Source organism: Anser cygnoides, chromosome 11 (genome assembly GCF_040182565.1).
Source record: "Anser cygnoides isolate HZ-2024a breed goose chromosome 11, Taihu_goose_T2T_genome, whole genome shotgun sequence".
NCBI lineage: Eukaryota > Metazoa > Chordata > Aves > Anseriformes > Anatidae > Anser > Anser cygnoides.
In genome coordinates this window covers 16,352,022-16,370,711 of record NC_089883.1, presented here as the reverse complement: position 1 = coordinate 16,370,711, position 18,690 = coordinate 16,352,022, and the positions used below count along the sequence as shown (strand labels likewise).

Sequence of the window (18,690 nt, the reverse complement as noted above, 5' to 3'; positions counted from 1 at the left end):
GAAATTAAAATGGACAATCAAATGGTACGTAGTTTTGAGTTAGCCTAAAATTAATAGTAACTGCCAAATGATGAATTCAAGAGTAAGCTGCCTGTTGTGACAGGTAATGTGTTCAGTTAACTGCAAAACCAAATAGAATGTAGTGAAACAAAATACTTCTCTAAACATACTTTAACAGGAGCCAAGAAATTTAAATAAAATGGAATAACATGCATCTCTTTTGCACTACAAGCTGTATCAAACTCCATCGGAAAATTAAAAATCAGATTTGTTTTCTGATAGCCACTTTCTCATTACCAGAAAGTTCTGGGACATTTCTTAAACCCCCAAAGAACGCAGTTTCTTTACAGCCTACACATGGTAGTTCGTTATGCTTTGGATGACACCATCACCAGCCCCTCAGGAGACAGAAGACTGCTGGGGCAGATGCGTAAAACAAATTAAAAGCTATCAGAACTTCCAATTCTTTGCAGAGGATGAACATCAAAGCAGTCAGAGTAGAGACTCACTCGTTTTATGCAGGCCCTGCTGATCTCTATTTGACCACTATCACTAACAAGATTTTAGAATTTTCTGGAGTCACTGCCCCAAATAAAATAATTACTTTTAAAAGATTAAAGAAGCCATTAACATGGATGGACTTTGCCTCAGCAATGCAATCTGTTCAGTGCTGGTGATCTGGCAAGGGCAAATAAAATTAGTCTGACAACCAAGGAGAAAGACCGAGACCGCTGGATGCTGGGTGCAGTGCCCAAGCCCACAAGGACTTTTGGGGTGACAAGAGTTCCAGATGGAAGGTTCTATAGGCAACACTTGCACACAGCATTTTCTCCACGACTGAACTGGATATTTATGAAATTCTCAGCAAGAATCTCAAAGGTTTACTAAAACAATTCTTAACCCTCAACAACTTGAATAAAAAACTGAGTTTCCACAGGAGAGGGTGGAGTTCAGAAAAACTTTGTGTTGAGCTTAGCGGTAGCTCAGGAGCCTTAACATAGTTTGGCACATCAAGTCCTACTTCTGAAATGGAGAAGCACCTGAAGAATCTATATGCTCCATATGCTCTAAGAAACATGCTCGAGTCCACTCGATATTAAATACAGCTTTTGTAATTTCTCTAGCTCAAGGAATGCTTGGGTCAAAATACAATCAAACCATTGCTTATATGAACACCTCTTGTGAAGGTGATAGCTCACAAATACCAAATCTGATGGTTTTGCAATAGATCCAATGCAATTACTAAGTCTTAAATACTGAATTACCTTTAAAAGTGCTGTAGTCTACTATAGAGATAGTTGGCATATTTCATGGAAGTTGGTCATAATAAAGGTATCAAATTTCACACTGACAGAGGTTAAGAAGAATACTGCCTTAAAGTTCCAAGAATCCATCCTACAATTTACAACAATATTCATAAAACAAGATTATTAGTAATTAGTAAAAGAAGCAAATTAGTATTTACTTTTGTTTAAATGAATCCCAAATGAACTCAAAACTGGGGACAATGTACTTATAGGCTTCGGTAGTTCCCCTTGCCATGGAAAATGTTATTTACAGTGAATTTCAAACCCAAGGTTAGACTTAAAAATTTGACAAAGACAAAATTACAGCAACACAGTTACATTTTCCACGCTGCAGTGCTATGAATCTTTGTTCTGTACAGACTTCTTGACAACCACAGTGAACAATGGCAGGAAATACACGGTTTGCAGCAATGCAAAATCGACCTCTCCCAAGTATTTTGTTATACTGACATCCTTAAATCCTTAAAAGATCCTTAAAAAATTTTATTTTTATGATCCAAAAATCATCAGGATTGATAGTAGTCAAAAAACAAGACCCACCCACTCCCAATCCCCAAGAAAAAAAAAATCTCACAATATGATTACTGGTGCACTTTATGAAAATGTTATGGAACACTACATGTCAAATACAGTAACAAACCATTTAAAAGGAAAAGCCTCCTAAGTCACAAATACGCACAGAAGTCTTCTATATTTATATGAGAATACTATAAAATCTTGTTCATTTTAGCGAAGAAAAAGTAGACAGATTTAACATTTAAACTCTGTATGGCTTAGAAGACATGGTTCCCCCAACAGTATATATGCTGAAAGGCACTGGAAGAATACGCTTGCTGTAACTTCCTGTAGTCAAATTTAGTAAATGCAAGAATGCAGAATTTTTATTCAGTTCTCTTGCACTGAAGCAATGTTATACAACATTTGATTATATCCTCAATATCCTGCTTTACAAATTTTCAGAATGGGCAGGGGTCACCTAATGAGCCATTTTTCAAAGGCTCCTTTGGACACTACCATACAAGTGTGGCCCCAGGAATCTGACTTATTGTACTTTTGAACCGCTTGAATGGAGGCTCAAGATTTTTTTCTTCCTTCAGTGGTCATCTGTACAGTACGTACATGTCTCAAAAAATATTAATGAGCTTAGTTAAGAATACACATGCATAGTGTGCAACTACTACTATTTTAAAGGTGGAGCTGACGAATACATATTAGCTTTAAATATTATCAATTAGTTTTGAGTTCCTGCAGATTATTACAGTTTTAGAGGGTATTTAGCACCTAAAAACTTAAAAAAATCATGTTACCATGTAATCAATTTTCAGCATCATGTTCAAGACAGACACTGTGGTGTCAAATCAAGAATACATGCCATAGTTTCACATATTTTTCTGTGTGCATGGTAGCAAGGAACTATTTTCAGCTCCATTTATTTTGCTGCTTTTGTTATTGATGGTCCCCTCAAGCAGTTCTGTGGACCCAAAATGGCAGGGGAGGAAGCAGCAGTAGGAAAGAACTCAAGTCAGCGCTGCTGCCAAGGAAATATTATGTGCAACACAATTTCAGAGAAGTAGAAACATTCGTATGAATTTTGGTTTAAATAATATATTTAGCATCACTGAGAAACTCTGCAGCATAATCAAGGATAAAATCCAACTCACCATGGTAGCTTCTACTTGCCAAAATATCCTTCTCTCCCGCATGCCCTATCTCATTTTGGTCAAGCAAATGATGCAGTTAACCACACCAGTATTCCCACTTTCTTCCTAAAGAAAGTACAAAGAAGTCAGCAAACAAATGGCAATTTACAGCAGCTGATAATCAGATAAATAATACTTATTTAACAAATGTATTGTTCACTTCCCTGTTCTTAACAAGGTTCTTGCAATAGGAGTCTTCCACTATAGTCTTAAAATGGATTGCACCATTCTGGTACTACAAAATGAACTGCTATGAAATATAAAAGCAAAAAACTAAGCCCAAAACAGAGCTTCCACAGTGACAGGTCAAATCCTGCAGTAGTTTAACATGACAATGATAAGGATGGTTTAGGAACTTAATTAGCATCCAAGCTTTACAAAGCACAGATAAATTTAATGAGTACTACTACATCATCTGTCAGCTCTATGTTGCCACACGCGATAGGCATGCTGTTAGCTTATTAATAATTTTAGCTGGTTTCTTTGGTTGGCTACACTTAATTGGGTGAAGAACTGGCTGGATGGCAGTGCGCAAAGAGTCATAGTAAATGGAGTTGAATCCAGCTTGTAGTGGGTCACCAGTAGCATTCCCCAAGGCTCAGTACTGGGCCAATTTTGTTCAACCTTTTAATCAATGATATTGATGAGGGGATTGAGTGTATCCTCACTAATTTCACCGACAATACCAAGTTAGGCAGGCCTGACTCAAAAATAGTGTGACCAGCAGGACTAGGGAAGTAATTGTCCCCTTGTATATGGCACTGGTGGGAGCACACCTCAAGCACTGCATTCAGTTTTGGGCCCCTCATTACAAGGAGAATCTCGAGATGGTCAAATGTGTGGACAAAAGACCAACAAAGCTGATGAAGGGACTAGAAAATAAGACATGATAAACTGATGAAGGAAAATGGGTTGTTTAGTCAGGAGAAAAAGATGCCGAGGGGAGACTTCATTGCTCTCTATAACTGCCTGAAAAGAAGTTGCAGCAAAGAGGGTGTCGGTATCTTTTCTCATGTGAAAAGTGATACGACACAAGGAAAGTCAAGTTGAACCATAAGATTTTTAGATTGGACATTAGGAAGAACTTCTTCACAGACACGGTGGCCAAGCATTAGAACAGGCTGTCCAGGGAAGTGATGGAATCCCCATGCCTGGAGGTATTCAATAGATACGTGGACATGGCACCAAGGGATATTGTTTAATGTTGTAGCTTGATAGGTCAGGTTTACGGCCAGACTTGATCTTGAAGGTCTTTTCCAACCTAGATTATTCTATGACTCTAATTGTTGTCAATTACGAGACAAATTAAATTCTTTTTTTCTTTGCAAGGCCCTTATGTTCAGTATTTCAAAACAACTAAATGCCAGATGCTAATTTAGGGGGTGGGAGGGATGTTTACAGCTACTCACAGGAATGAGGTAGACAAGCCTCTGTTTCTGTTTTTAGTATGTTTACCTATTTAGTAAGGCAGGAGGCAACTGTCCAGCTGATTTTACTTCTGATTTTGAAGCTCTGGAGTGTCACGTGCCTGTGAGAAAAGACCAGAACATGTTTTACTGACTTCAAAAGTAACACTGTAAAGTACTATTCTGCATCCATTTATTATCCCCACTACTCACCCCAAAATCTCAATCTGTACCACTATTATGGAGAAAGACTTTCTTTCTTTCTTCCAGCTTTGACCATTCCCAGGATAGTGAGAAGCCCTGCACTATGCCACTGTTAAGATCACAACAGTTTGTCCATCAAGAACTTCAGCCATAGCCCAATCCAATTTAGATTAAATTAAACTTTCATTAGCAAATAGAAACACAGAAAGGAAGCTTTCTGGAAGGAAATGGATGCAAGGATCTTAAAAGATAACTTGACAAACCCAAATGGTATGTTGTAAGTTTCAGATTGCTTTACCATTGCAGAGATATGTATATCATATGACAACTTGTTAGGAATGCAGTCCCCTTTACTGTCTGGTTCAGAGAACCAAAGACACTATACCTCCAAATCTAGCTTAGACATCTAATTTTCCTCCATTTTGACTATAGGTTCCATGTTGATGACAGAGCTGAATGAATTACAACAGCTGATCCAGTACGTTTAGACCCTTTCTACTCACGAAATACTAACCTGCAGATTGAGATTTACTGATTTTGTTCAAAATATTTTATGGTTTAAAATAAACGAATAACAGAGCAGTTGAAGATTGGTCTGAAATGATCCGCAATATTAAACTAACTATGAATTATAGACTGGAGTGGTTCAAAACACTATATGATAATCTTTTGATTCCTGAACGCATATGTAAGCACACTGCACTTTATCACACATTTTATCTGGTTTACCATTTAAAGATAATGAAAATGATGTTTAGCAGTACTCTGCCCAAATACAATTATTTCTGATCCCTGGCTTCTCTATTAGGTACCACTAAACAAGGTCTTAAAACATTACATCTTGTTAAGTTTTTATGGCTATCGTTCTTATATTTGCTTTCTCCCAATTCTTTGAATATTTTATTCCTCCTCCTAGTTAAAACATATGACACTTTCTTCTCTATATACATTTTTCTTAACTCCATATATGTATATATATTTACTCATATTTATAGAAGCGAATACACATTTGTTACATAAATTTCTTTATTAAAAATGAGACTAACGAATTATTTTTCCTTCTCTACTCTCTCTGCTATTCTTTTCCTGGTGTATACATTGCCCCACAAATTTATTTCAATATAGCACACCTTCACTGGTTATTTTAAAGCCATAAGACTCTGCCTGTTTTCCAGGTTCAGTAGAGTTTTTAACCAGTTTGCATGTGTCAACCACCTAACACACTTCAGGGACTATCAAAGTCCAAGTTTCCATTAAAATCCACAGATATGGGAAAACACCTTTGGTAACTTGACCAGGAGGAGGTAAGCAACCTCCATGTTCTTAGAGTATTGGGAAGTAGTAGCGCTCACGCAATCTGACATTTAGGAGTGTAAAATGAATGTGCAACTCCACGCAGATAGGCCCTTACATGTGCACTTTTACAAATGCCTGCTGAAGTCCATAGAAAAACTGTATCGACATTCTGACTAAGATATTGCATCTTTGATTCCCAGCAGTACAAAACCAATCAAAAATGCCAAATTCATTAGGTTTTTAAGAGATAGTCCAGATAGCTCTTTCACTCTTGCTGAGGCCTTTGTTCCAGACCTCTAGATATGACTCCCCAGACTCCAATTTCACTGTAGTGTTTACATCTGTTATGTGCAGTTCGTACAAGTACACACACTTATGCTAAAATTCTCCTAGCTGAAGAATGGTGCTCCAGATCCTGAAGTTCGTCCGATTCCTTTCCACCAGCAACATTTCATTCACAACACACATTACCGTCACACACACGACTCATTGAGAACCAGTGGTGTGTCAGTAATGCCGTCAGCAGAAACAATGAGAGCCCAAGCCCACTGCACTGCTTGGATGCCCTCACATCCTGCCAAACTGCTTGACACTCAAAAAACTCAGTTAACACTTCTAGAAAGAGCACATGTGGAAGTACTAGTTATAGTTCTGAGTTCTGCCCATGAAAGTGCCCATTTGTTCCTCTCAAGGGCCATTAAAAACAGCTGGTTAAATTGCACTTCAAATATAGCCAGAAGAAAGCTCCCTCTACATAGCAAAAACATGAGCTTAAAAAAAAAAAAAAAAAAGGAATACGTAAGAGATTGTGAGAAAAAAATCTCTTCTGATATGTTTCCCTCCTCCTAAAACCATCCCTGGACACTTCCATGTATCCACTGGATGTAAGATGGGATGGGGAAACGAGAGGAAATGCACTGGTCTCGTGTTCATCGGGCAAAACTAATGCAACAGCACAAACGATAGATAAGCAGTCACAAAACTCTTCCTTCAATGCACAGGAAACAGCAAAAGCCATAGTTATCTCTGATTGTGAACTACAGATTCTAATGAAGTTGTAATTGCCAATACAAGCGATAAATTTGACCTCAGTATTCAATTCTACACTCAATTACTTAATGAACCTGTCCAAATTATACACATATAATGCGAGAAAAACAAATGACACTAGATTCAAACTGAAGAAATCACTAGAAAGTCTTTATGGAAAGAACATCAAACATTTCCAGGAAGTTCCTATAAAGGTAATGAATGATTTCAAAATTACATGTCTTATTTATGCCATAACCAAGATGTTAAAATCTCTCCTAACGATTAAAAAAGGTTTCAATGTAGTAATACCTTGAAGTGATTACAGTCAAGTAAGTATTGTATGTTCTTGCACTTGATATGACCCCTAATATCAATACATTGGTTATATCACTGTTTAAGCTCCGATTTACTGCATATTTACAGTTTACGCTCTCAGAAGCATGTGTCAATTTGGGGTGGCAGTTTGCCTCCTTGTATAAAGTTCTAATTTAAGGCTGACAAAACATCTCCACTATGGACATCACTGCTTGCTTTTAGCATCTGCAGTGACAGCACAAGCAATCAGAAGTCACAGAAAACACAACTTCCCCCTAGAGTGCACGGGAAAATCTTCTACACCTTCATGTCCTGCATGTGTGTGCTTCTGTTACTTGAAATTAACCATTGCAAGATGATAGCAAAGTTACAGCAAGTGCTGCTAGTCATTTCCAAATGCCTTTCAAATTTGACTTTGTGAAACGTGTAACACAAACATATGGGCTTTCCCCCTACTTTGTTTAACTAGTTGCTACATTAACAGATTTGCACCTAAGTGAGAAGAGTTAGGCATTGCACAGCTAGAACCAGTTGTAGTGACAGAAAGGGTATGTGCAGCAGGGAGAGACTAGAAAACACGCTAACATTCCTTTAAAAGCCATAGTCATGTCATTTAATTAAATACTACCACCTATGTAGGTATTTGACAGCTTGTGAAACAGCTGAAGATGTGGCTGAAAGCAAGGAAGAAAAAAATTCCTAGCCAAACTAGTCTGTACTGTCTCAAGAATTATGCTAAAATCCAGTAGCTTTAAAAGGCTGGATTCTTCTTTCTTCTCTGTTGCTCTGCTTTGGGCTACTTAGTGCCATTCACGCCTTTCCACTCACACTGATGCTCGTCTAAGTGGTTTGAGAGCCACTGGCTCACTCAGCCAACAAAAAAGTCCTTCTACTTTTCTTTTGTATGGAAGACTTTTGTGCTGGACTGAATCAAATCACCAAAATGTCTGCAAAAAACACCACAGGCAGTACAAAGTAGGCAGCACGAAGCAAGCGGGGTGAAGAATCTCTTCTCTTCAGTGCCAGTGACCTTTAGGATTAGCTCTTGTCTTTTGTAGATCCACAGCTTGAGCGTGCTCCAATGCAGCTAGCTACAGGGCAGCCCACTGCAATTGCGCCAAGGGCAAAAAGCAAGGCTGCTCTGCAGAGCTGGTGCCCTGCTGGCCCTGGGGAGCAGGCAGCTACGTTCAGATGTGGTGACAGCTGAAAAACCACTCTTGACCTTTAACAGTACAAAAGTAAGTTGGGGCTTAGGTCCAAGGGCCTTATCTGCATGCTGTACACGGCTTGTGCTTCAAAGAAATTTTTAAATGCACATCTGCACATTTCTTAGCAACCATACAAATGCTGTGGAAATAGCAACAATCCTACCTGTCCTAGAAAACTGCTGCAACAACAGTGGATTCAAACATCTCCCTTTTCATTACTAGCCAAGGAATGTTTTACCAAGAGTAAGGAAAAGAAAATCATTTGACTGCATAGCCACACATCATTAATCTGACTCTTGTGTTGTCAGAAATGCTGCCAGCTACTTGTATCATGTCTCCGTAAACAGGACTGAGAAACACAGGATCATAAAGCTTGTTTTGTTTTTTTCCCCCAACACTGTGAACACCTACACTTTATTGTGTACATACTTCAACCAACCAACCAACCAACACCAACCCCACCATTAAATAAGTAACTTTTTTCTCTCTTGCCATTGCAAAGTCAAAATTCTCAAATTGGTTCTAAGGATTGTCTTGGAAGGTGACAATAGCACGGAACTGAACTGAACTCCAAAAGTAGATCTTGACTATGTAACATAATTATACACTTGTGTTAAAATACCATACAAAATAGGAACCACAGGACCTCCAATATGTGGAAAAACGAATGGAAAAATAGGGCTACATTTTATATTCAGAGAGCCTAGCTTGATAATCACAAACAACTCCTGTCCAACTTCATGAAGAACGTGTTTTAAACACAAAGTTGTCTGATTTCAGTTATTAGCTCAATAAAAACTCATTCTGTAGCCTTGCTTTCATTAAAAGAGTCAGCTTTGGGAAATAAAAACGATGCCACATAGCCACACCTACAAAAACGCCAAGACAATTCCAATTTTATTCATTTTTCCCTCGGTAAGCCAATCGTAGGGCTTCCAATTTACTTTCTGAAAAATTCATTTTGACTTCTTATGCTAAGAAAAATTAAACAAGAACTACATACACTGCTCAAGTAAAGATTACTTGTGAACTAAAATAAGAATTTGTGAAAAATACCAACAGATTAAATGTGATTTGCCATGGTTTTGTCAGCATGTGAATTAACATTTTTCTTACAAAGACTCAATAATTGCACTGTACCCTAAACCACAAATGTTAAACTATAACCTATTTTTTCCTCCCTCACATTACTATTAACATAAAACATTAAAATTTTCTTTCTCAATAATACAAAGTAACCAAATGTATCAATATAGGTTTCAAAACAATTATCATTAAAAAAAATCAAGTTTTCATTTATCAAGAAGTTAAGAGTTTAAACCGATACATATCTACTCACGTGATTGCTTTTACTGCCTCCATTACACAGTTCACACAAAAGCAAGCAGCACCTCGTCACCAGTGTGGCAGTGTTTCTGAGATCTTTTAGAACACAGAGGAAGAAATCCTAACTTCATTAGGGTCAGAGATTTTCTATGAACTTCATCTCTAAATATCCTTTAAATACCATGACCTCTGTTAATAAGCAAGCAAAAATCTCAGGCGAAGATCAAACAATACCTCTCACCTTTAATCAATGCTAAAATTAACTGACTTTTACCTGTAGATTCTTATTTTGTTGTGGTTAGGAAACATTATTGATATTATAATGCGTTTAAATTTTAAGTATCTATTTATATATGCTCATGCATGTGTGCACACATATATAAAAATCTACCTCACTTGTTCTTCATTATTTTTTCCCATGAGCCTCTCAGACTTTGGTACAAGAAGGTCGATCTTGAGCTGGTGCCAAATCACCTGTTATTTGACTAATCAATGTTCCTATTCACAATTCTTTTTGACATGGGGGCAAACATGTTGTGGGCATACAATATGTTGCCTTCTACTGTCTTAAATAACTTCCTTCATTCATTTCTAGTTGATAGAAGATGAAATGCATCTTAATTTCCAACTATTTTTCATTACCTGCAATAAGTTTCTGTGAGAAAGTTGCTTATAAATTATGTACACTTGCAAAAAGATCACAACAGTGGCTTAACAAAGCTGTATTATTAACTTTCTCTGAAAGCTATCAGCAAAGCAATTTAAAAACACATAGACACTGTAGCGATAGAGTACATTAGGAAAAGTTGTTGCTAGAGAGCCATACAAAGTTTAGCAAATAAACAGAATACATTTTAATTACAAACTGAGCTGCTCTCTCTTCCAAAAAAATACAAAACACAAGCTATTCAAGTTATTCTTTTGCACCCTGCAACCACCACCCAGTTTGCTGACTTTACAGGAAAAACACAGCCACCGCGTTACCCTTCTAGACTTCAATACTTCAATTTCACACGGACAGCTCCACTGTTACAAATAATGCAATTTCACTTTTAAAAGGGTTGTATTTTGTTCACAATACCACACACCTCTAGGTACCTGGCAAGCTCCAATGTACAGCTACTACACTGTATTTCAAAGTACCTGTTCGGGTGTGACAGGACTTTTCTGGTCACTACTGGATGAGCAAAGTGCAACATGGAGCTAGAGCACGCACTAGGTACTGCTGCCTGAAGACGCACAGCATAAAGCCTTGCTGATTTAGTTTCATCTCATGAGACCTATATTTCTTTAAATCTTCCTTATCCTACCAAATAAAGCAGTTTTCTAGTTGCCACTCTCCCAATAATGCATGGTAAAAGACTCAGAGGTTTGTGAAAGCTTCTGTACCAACTGGGAACCTGCTACTGCTTTAGATAACCACAGAAGCACCGTTTCTCCGCAGTCAGATTCTTCGAACTGAGCATTTAGACAGAAGAAAGGAGGCCGACGGTCTGGCTCATCAACACAGTATGGCTGAGCCAGGGTAATTTCAACTGACTGCATTCGGCAAAGCTCCGTGAGTTTTGCCCATCTGTGCTTCTTACCAGCAGCTTCCAGGGTGAGGGGTGGGTGGCAAAAGGAACGGAGAGCAGCAAAGGAACTGAAAGCTGCAGAAGCCTGCGCCTTGCTAACCAAATCCTTCTGCATCGTGAAATGCCAGCCGAGCAGATCTGACCTCTGCACAAGAGATGATGATTAAGGAAAAGGAAAAATGACTAGGGGAAATACTCCGTATGACTTAATGAGGTGGGGGAGGGAGAGAGAACATATTTTGAACCACAGACAATAACTCTCATCACTCAAAATATGTATGTGTAACTATAGCTTAGATGTCATTGAACATTTTCCAAAAAATAATTACTCAAAATCTGCTTGTTAGATGAAGACAAAAAAAGAATTAAACCATCTTTCTTGTTTTTCAGAGACGTTCTAAGAGGAAAACATGATGATTATATGATGAGCTGTCGCTCAGCTACAACCCACTCTGTTCTATTATTGCTCACTCCAGCTGCTTAAACATTCAGTCAGCTCAGCTACCTTTTATATTCATAACATGCAGAAGTTCTCAGATGTCCCTTATCACACAGGGCAATCCCTGCCCTCACAGTCCAACCTGATTTGCTCTCTTTTTGCTTTATTGGAATTTCAGATTGAATTGTCAAAGAGAATAGGAACCCTGTTTCCCTATCATTTGAATTCCTGCACCACATACATTTTTCTCTGCCCTTCCTTTTGCTCTAGAAGACTGAGGTTATACGGTACAGTTCACCATTTGCATATCAAAAGCAACAGCACTTTATGCAAAAAAGAAAAGCAACCGTCTTCCGCTTTCAGAAAGAGCTTAAGACATGAAAAGCACTTCCTTCCTCTGAATCTTTAACTCCAAATTCAGGTGTAGCTTAGCCCATCAAGAGCAGTTCAGATAAATGTCTTAAAACTGAAGAAGCTCCCCCAGTGCCACTATTACCTGACACTCACTTGCCAGAGATTGCTTTCTTTCCAGACCCATTTCCCCCAAAGCAGTTAAAACTTCACAGTCCTAAATCAATGAACAAAATTATGAAAAAGACTCACATTCAAAAATCATAAAGAAATGATTCTTATTTATCTCTAGTTACGTACAACTTGTGCGAATGGCACTACCCCTCCTACTGAGGTATTTCAACACTTTTTTCAAGCTGGCCAGCATGGTTTCAGAGGTGTCAGATTTTGTTATTAAAATGAGCACAATGATTCTCTGCTCTACCTTATACAGTCTAAGAAAAGAACACAAATACAGAGCATTATTTCAGGTTTCTGTAACTTCTTACTAAGGTAGCGACTTTTCCCCCAGTTTTCTGAAGCAGAATGTCCAGCATCAATGTTAAGAACACGCACACAAGCTACTAATGCAGAATAGTCAGCACATAAACTTTAAGCTAACTGCATTTGTGATAAACCCCTTCATCAAGCTCCAAGAGACAGGCTGGATGCTATATTACTGTGTCCCATTTTTCTTAACAGGAGGCAGAAGATATTTAAGCACAAGCTATATAACCTTCAGAAGAAAGGTGGGACGAAGGATACCAGCTATTTGTCACCTTGTGAGGCGCACTAAGCGGCCGTCTATATGTTTTTTCACTCATCTACACTACTCATCCCGTAGATGAATGAACAAAGGCTCTATAGGGTAAGAGAGGGATTCAACCACATCCCCTCTCCCCAGTAACATGACTGATCTGTGACATCAATGTCAATGACTTCCCATCTAGAATCACACCTGGCCACCCACGCAGCCTAGACAGAGCAGCAAGGGGCGAGCAGCGGAATGAATGACTCAGAGAAATACCAGCTGCTTACTACAGCCTCCCTGCTCTCAGTACCCACAGCAGTGGGTGGCATCTGAGCTGTCCTTGACCCTGCCAAATCCCTCTTCAGTTACATCCCACCATTACAAATGTTAATGGGTTTCCAAACCCTACCACGAAAACACACTGACCAGTTCACGCGTAACCAATTTCATAAAGCAGATTTGTCTGCTTCAGATGGTTTAAAAGAACAGTAGCTAGCAGACAATTCTTACACTCAAGAGAATCATGTTATATCACAAGTACACTGTATCACATATTCATTTGAATTGTAGCGGACAAACAAGCTAGTTTATCATTCCTGAGTCACCTAAAACCCTTCTTAAATCCTCAGAGATATCTGAAATATATCCACGTATGTTCTCAGTTAGCGTCAGATGATTTTAATGAATTGCAGTGGATCAGAAACAAGAACCAGGCTTTAAAATTAGCCAGTCTCAGCAAACTACCTTCCATTTTTCATATATTTCTTTCTTACTACAAATCTAAAGCACGCTGTGTAAGGGCATGCTCATTTACCATCACAAACAATGTTTAGGAGTATGTTGATATTGGCATAGAAATCTTACTATTACTTCTTTTCCATTTTAAAACCCATTTTATCAATTTCACAACCATTTCTACACCAGTGCTCTGCCTCCTATGAAGCCAACAGTCACCCGACATGTTCTCACAGAAGCAAGAAGATAGAGGATCCATAAAAGATTGAGATTTCAAACGCAGAAATAATACTGTTGCCACCATAGTCAGTAACCCTTAAGGGGTTACAACTCATTTGGGAGGCTATATTCCCTCTACTGCACTTTAGTTGATAAAAGTGAGAACCTCCTAACGGTATTAGGTGAACTTTGCTGCTGAAGTCATACATCTTACCGTGAATAAATAGTTCTCTCCTTAATGGTTGCCAAATCAGACATGGAATTTCTTATGAATTATTTGAAGAAAACTACAGTCATCTTTCTAGAACGATCTGCTTTTGTGGGTTCTAGATCTATCTTGATTCTTCCAAGACACTGTAAATATCCTACATCCCACACAGGTGGAGAAGAGTCAGGTGTTAGAGCACCTGGCTTCCCCACAGGGAGGTCTGAACTGGACTTGTTCGTTCAGACCCCAGTGTAAGTCAAGTAACCATATTCAATACACTAATCCTACTCTCTGGCAGTCTACACCGCACACAAATGAAACAATAAAAATTACCTATAAAACTTTATAAACTGTTAAGAGATAAAAAGTGCGAAGATAAATAGCAATCAACACCTGGCAAATACCAAGTTGATCTAAAGTAGCTTGGCTAACCTCTGACAGGCTCCAGGACTAGTCAAATTCAACCCAAAGCTGACTGTATATACATGTGTTAGAAGTGAACATTTTTCACAGCTCTATTTCTTGTGAAGCATACAGCAGTAACTTAATATTCACAATTCAAGCAGCATACACAAACCTCTTCAAAAAAGATCACAAGTCAGCTATCAAAACTATCTTTTCTGTTCTGCACCATCCCCAGTGCAGTCCTGCCTCAGCGTCTGCCTGCCTGATGTATTCAAAGGTTGTTGCTGGAGCCACTTCCTCTTGCCCGTCCTCTTTAACTAATGTCATTCAGCGGAATAAAATAAACTATTTCTGCAATAGCAGGAAGGCACATAGCGAACTCTGGAATACCAAATATACCGATTCACTTCATTCAGTGGACACAAATTTTACCCAGAGTACCTCGCTGTCACTGACTGACACTGAAACAGACCAAATAATTCAGAAGCCACACCTGCACCCGGAACAGTCTGTCTTGTTCAGGACTGAGGTCATCCGCAGAGGGGAGTTTTGCAGTGCAGCTGCAGTACTTTACATAAATGCAGAGCTTCCCTGGAAACTGGAGTGCCTGCTTCTTCCACCCCCAACCTCCTTTTATTTTCATATACCTTTCCTATATACTTTGGGCAAATATATTTCTGTCCCCAACTGTCTTCCATCAGCAGCTGTTGTTTCCTAATTTGAGAATGAACCACAGCACAAAATCATTTCCTATCGGAAACAACATATCTGTCTGATGATTTCAGTAGGATATTAACATAAGGTTCTTGCCTGTTTTTATAGCATAAGAAATAAAAATGCAAAACACCTAACACCACTTTTTCAAAAGCCACCAAGACAGCTTTAAAGGAGCAGTACAGATGAGATGTGACACAGACCCATCTTTAATGCTTACATGGTTAAACCCTTTTGGAGGCAAAATAACCGGAGCTTGCACTCACTTGTCCATAATGCCAAGTTCCTCCTCCCCCCCAGCCCTTATACTAAACAAACTGCTTACAGTGATGAAGAATAGTCATCGCCATTATTCACGTGCTAGATGCGTACTTGCTTCACAATATCCTTACTGGTTCACTTCTGTTGGAAGCATTACTCAGTACAGACCTCCTCAGTGCTTGTCAAACCCCACTCTGAACATTTCCCAAGCTAAGCTCGTGGGGTATGAAATTCACATTTAATGTACAGGATAGCCAACCTTTACCTCTGTTAAATGGAAGCTAAATTTTTTGCAACACAAATAAGCATTTAGTAGAGCCCAAGATAATACATATCCACGTGTAATTAACCTACATCAAAACAGATCAAAGCTCTCATTTTGTGAATAGCTCTGTATGAGTGCACTTTTTTTTTTTTTTAAACCAGGTTCCTGAAACAAGTCATAAAAGATAAGTTGCAGGTGTTTCAGTACCAGCCAGTGTAGGTATCCTAACTGAGCCAAACCCCCTCACTAGAGCTAGCTGAGAACCCTGCTCCACCAAGCATTCTTAGTGAGACCCATTCAAATTCTCATAGAAACTGACAGAATAAGCAGGAAAGTCCAACAACAACAAAAAGGAAACATAGATGCACATTTCAACACATTAAAATAATGTAGGACTTCCATTCTTCTCTAACCAAGTTCCTGTGCATATGTAAAAGAGGATGAAGAAGTGAAGTTTCAAATTTCAACTATGGACTGCGTTAAAAGCAGCATCAAAAGACGGAAGTGTGTCTCTGCCCATTCAGCTGAATGTTACCTTGTCAACTGTTATTAAAATAAGCTTACTGAAACAAGTGGCAAAATCACCGCTGGCTTCAATAACAAAGAATTCACTCTGAAGAAAAAATATATATATACAAATATATACACATATATATAAGGAAGGGGGTTGTTTTGCACTTTTATTAAGTGAGCTTGTATTACATCAGCTTTTGCATCAAAGCTGGTAGCACAGAGAGGAAAGCAAAGCCTACTGTTTTATGGACTGATGTAATCAACCTGAGCATCTCTGACTACTTGGCAGTGGAGGGCAATGACAGTTCTTCACCTCAGATCACACGCTTTTGTGTTCTTTTCCTTTTGCTTGTACATCCTGACACATTAGGATTCAGCCTGCATTCCAGTGGGACACGAAGCAACACTTGCCTCATATCTCTCTCCCCCTCTCTTCCCCCTTCACCCCCCTCCTTCTCTCAATGGTCCCAGCTATTGCAGGCAAAATCAAAACTTACGAAAGTGGAAAGGAAGGGGAGGAGAAATCCTGCGAATTGAAAAAGGCACATCTAAACACTGAGAAGTGGGTCATAAATTTGCACACTGTTCAAAGAACAGCTGTATTTTAAGTGTAGTGTAGCAGATATTTATCCATACACAGAGCTGACCTGGAATGATTATTACTGAAGGTGTCTGCCCAGTGCCATGGGGAGGTACTTCACTGGGACTCCAGCCCCATAGAGGGGCACACTGCAGTTGAATTACAAGCTCAAATCTCTTAGCTTTCTATTCTGCATCAGCCCATGTATCTACTTCATAAGGCTCCTAAAAAATTATGTACGTAACTTCACTCTTCTGTGTCTGTTTCCCACCTGTAAAACGGGAGTAGCGACACTAAGGTTCATAAAAAATGCAGACATGGACTGAAGAGAAGTTGGATCACTTTCTGTACACGTAACCCAGCCCTGGAATTCCTCCCAATGAAATCTTGCGTGTTTCATCCTCTTATCTGCAACACAGGATGTACATGAGATCTATACTCTGCACTGAGTTCCTTTACACTAACAAGCACAAACATACTCTACTGCCTCTAAAAAGTTGGTTTTTTAGGTTTTTTTTTTTTTTTTTTTTTTAGTACTCATTAGTACAGTGGAGCATCATTTGCAAGTGACTTTCATATTCTGCTGTCATTGGAAAAACATTTTTTCCACAAATTGAGCTCTTCCACAGCCTTATCACAAAGAAACACACTTCAACAGAAAATATTAAAGATGTATTTACACACGGGAAATACCATAAACCTCACTGACAAATCTAATCTATTACCGAGACCCACCAGTATACACACAGTATTTGTTGTAAGAAGTTTTCCTAGTAGGAAGTTTCTCAAATCTGCCCTGCTGTTAAGCACAAACATATATCTGTACATTAGTTGTATCAATATCCATCAAAAAAATCCACCAAACAAGCCATGCTATTAACTGAAGAACCCCCCTCCACACCCCTCTATTTTTTCCCTTCATTCTGTAACTACTGGTATAAATTAATAAAGAGAAAATAGTAGTATGCTAGATTCTGCTATTTCTAGATTTTTTTTGCCTTCTTCACCAAATTAGATCTTTTGCAAGGCTTAAGGAAGATGTTACAAAGCATCTAATCTACACTAAAAGTACCTTGTCATAGACCGGAAAAAATGAAACGTCATGCTAGATGGTTATGTACATAAGATTATTGCAAATATCTTTTGGTTTTTGTCTCACTTATTCTTCAGCTAGGTAAATAAAATTTTTGTTAAAATGTAGTCAGTAAGAAAAATATGGTTCTATACAGCTGATTTACCTACTTAAATTCCTGAAACGGATGACTTATATTTGCCAGCTGTCCCTTCCATTAATAAGAAACTGTACAATCCCACACTCCACATTTGCTAGCATTTTTGAGCCACCAACAAACTAACATGCAAATAAATGAACAAACATCAATTACAAGTCAAATGCATCAACAAAAACGTACTATAAATCTCAAAAATAGACATACGTGTTTTTAAGGACAGAAAGGTTATGTACATGTTAAAATGCATATATATATGTCTATGATCTAGATGTAATATGTGTATTATATCTATATATTACCTATATGCCTTTATATTGTCTGTATATTTATATAGACATACCTACACATGTATTTATCTATAAATAGCACAGGTATTTTACCTAATATTGTTAACATTGCTGGGTTATTTTTTTTCCATTTGGGATAAGCTGCCAATTTAAAATATAAAACTCGATACACATCACTGTCATTAACCCTACTGTAAGCCATGCAGTTAGAGACAACAGAATTTATTTACTAAAATTCTTCTTACTAGCAGAGTTCACAGGCATCTGAAAATGCAGAAACGTAACATTTTAATCAACTTATCCATAAACTTGCTCCATTCAGTCCCAACTGTTCCGCCAAAAGAGGAAAAAGGTTCCATAATTTTAGGGTAGGGCATGGGAAA

At 38.3% G+C, this 18,690-nt stretch overlaps 1 protein-coding gene across 5 annotated transcripts in view; it reads right to left on the bottom strand.

Annotated features, from left to right (window-relative positions):
• Positions 1–18,690, bottom strand: part of OTUD7A (OTU deubiquitinase 7A) — a 117,280-nt gene that overhangs the window by 62,568 nt on the left and 36,022 nt on the right. For 3 of the 5 annotated variants that reach the window (XM_048060231.2, XM_048060230.2, XM_067003929.1), the window contains exons 2-3: positions 4,463–4,535; positions 2,969–3,073 (exon numbers count right to left, since the gene is read on the bottom strand). The exons of 1 other annotated variant lie outside the window; for it this stretch is intronic. The gene's annotated coding sequence lies outside the window, so the exon portion shown is untranslated. Of the gene's footprint in view, positions 1–1,265; positions 1,396–2,968; positions 3,074–4,462; positions 4,536–18,690 lie in introns of all 5 variants that reach the window. One more of the 5 variants, XM_067003927.1, reaches the window with a different exon arrangement.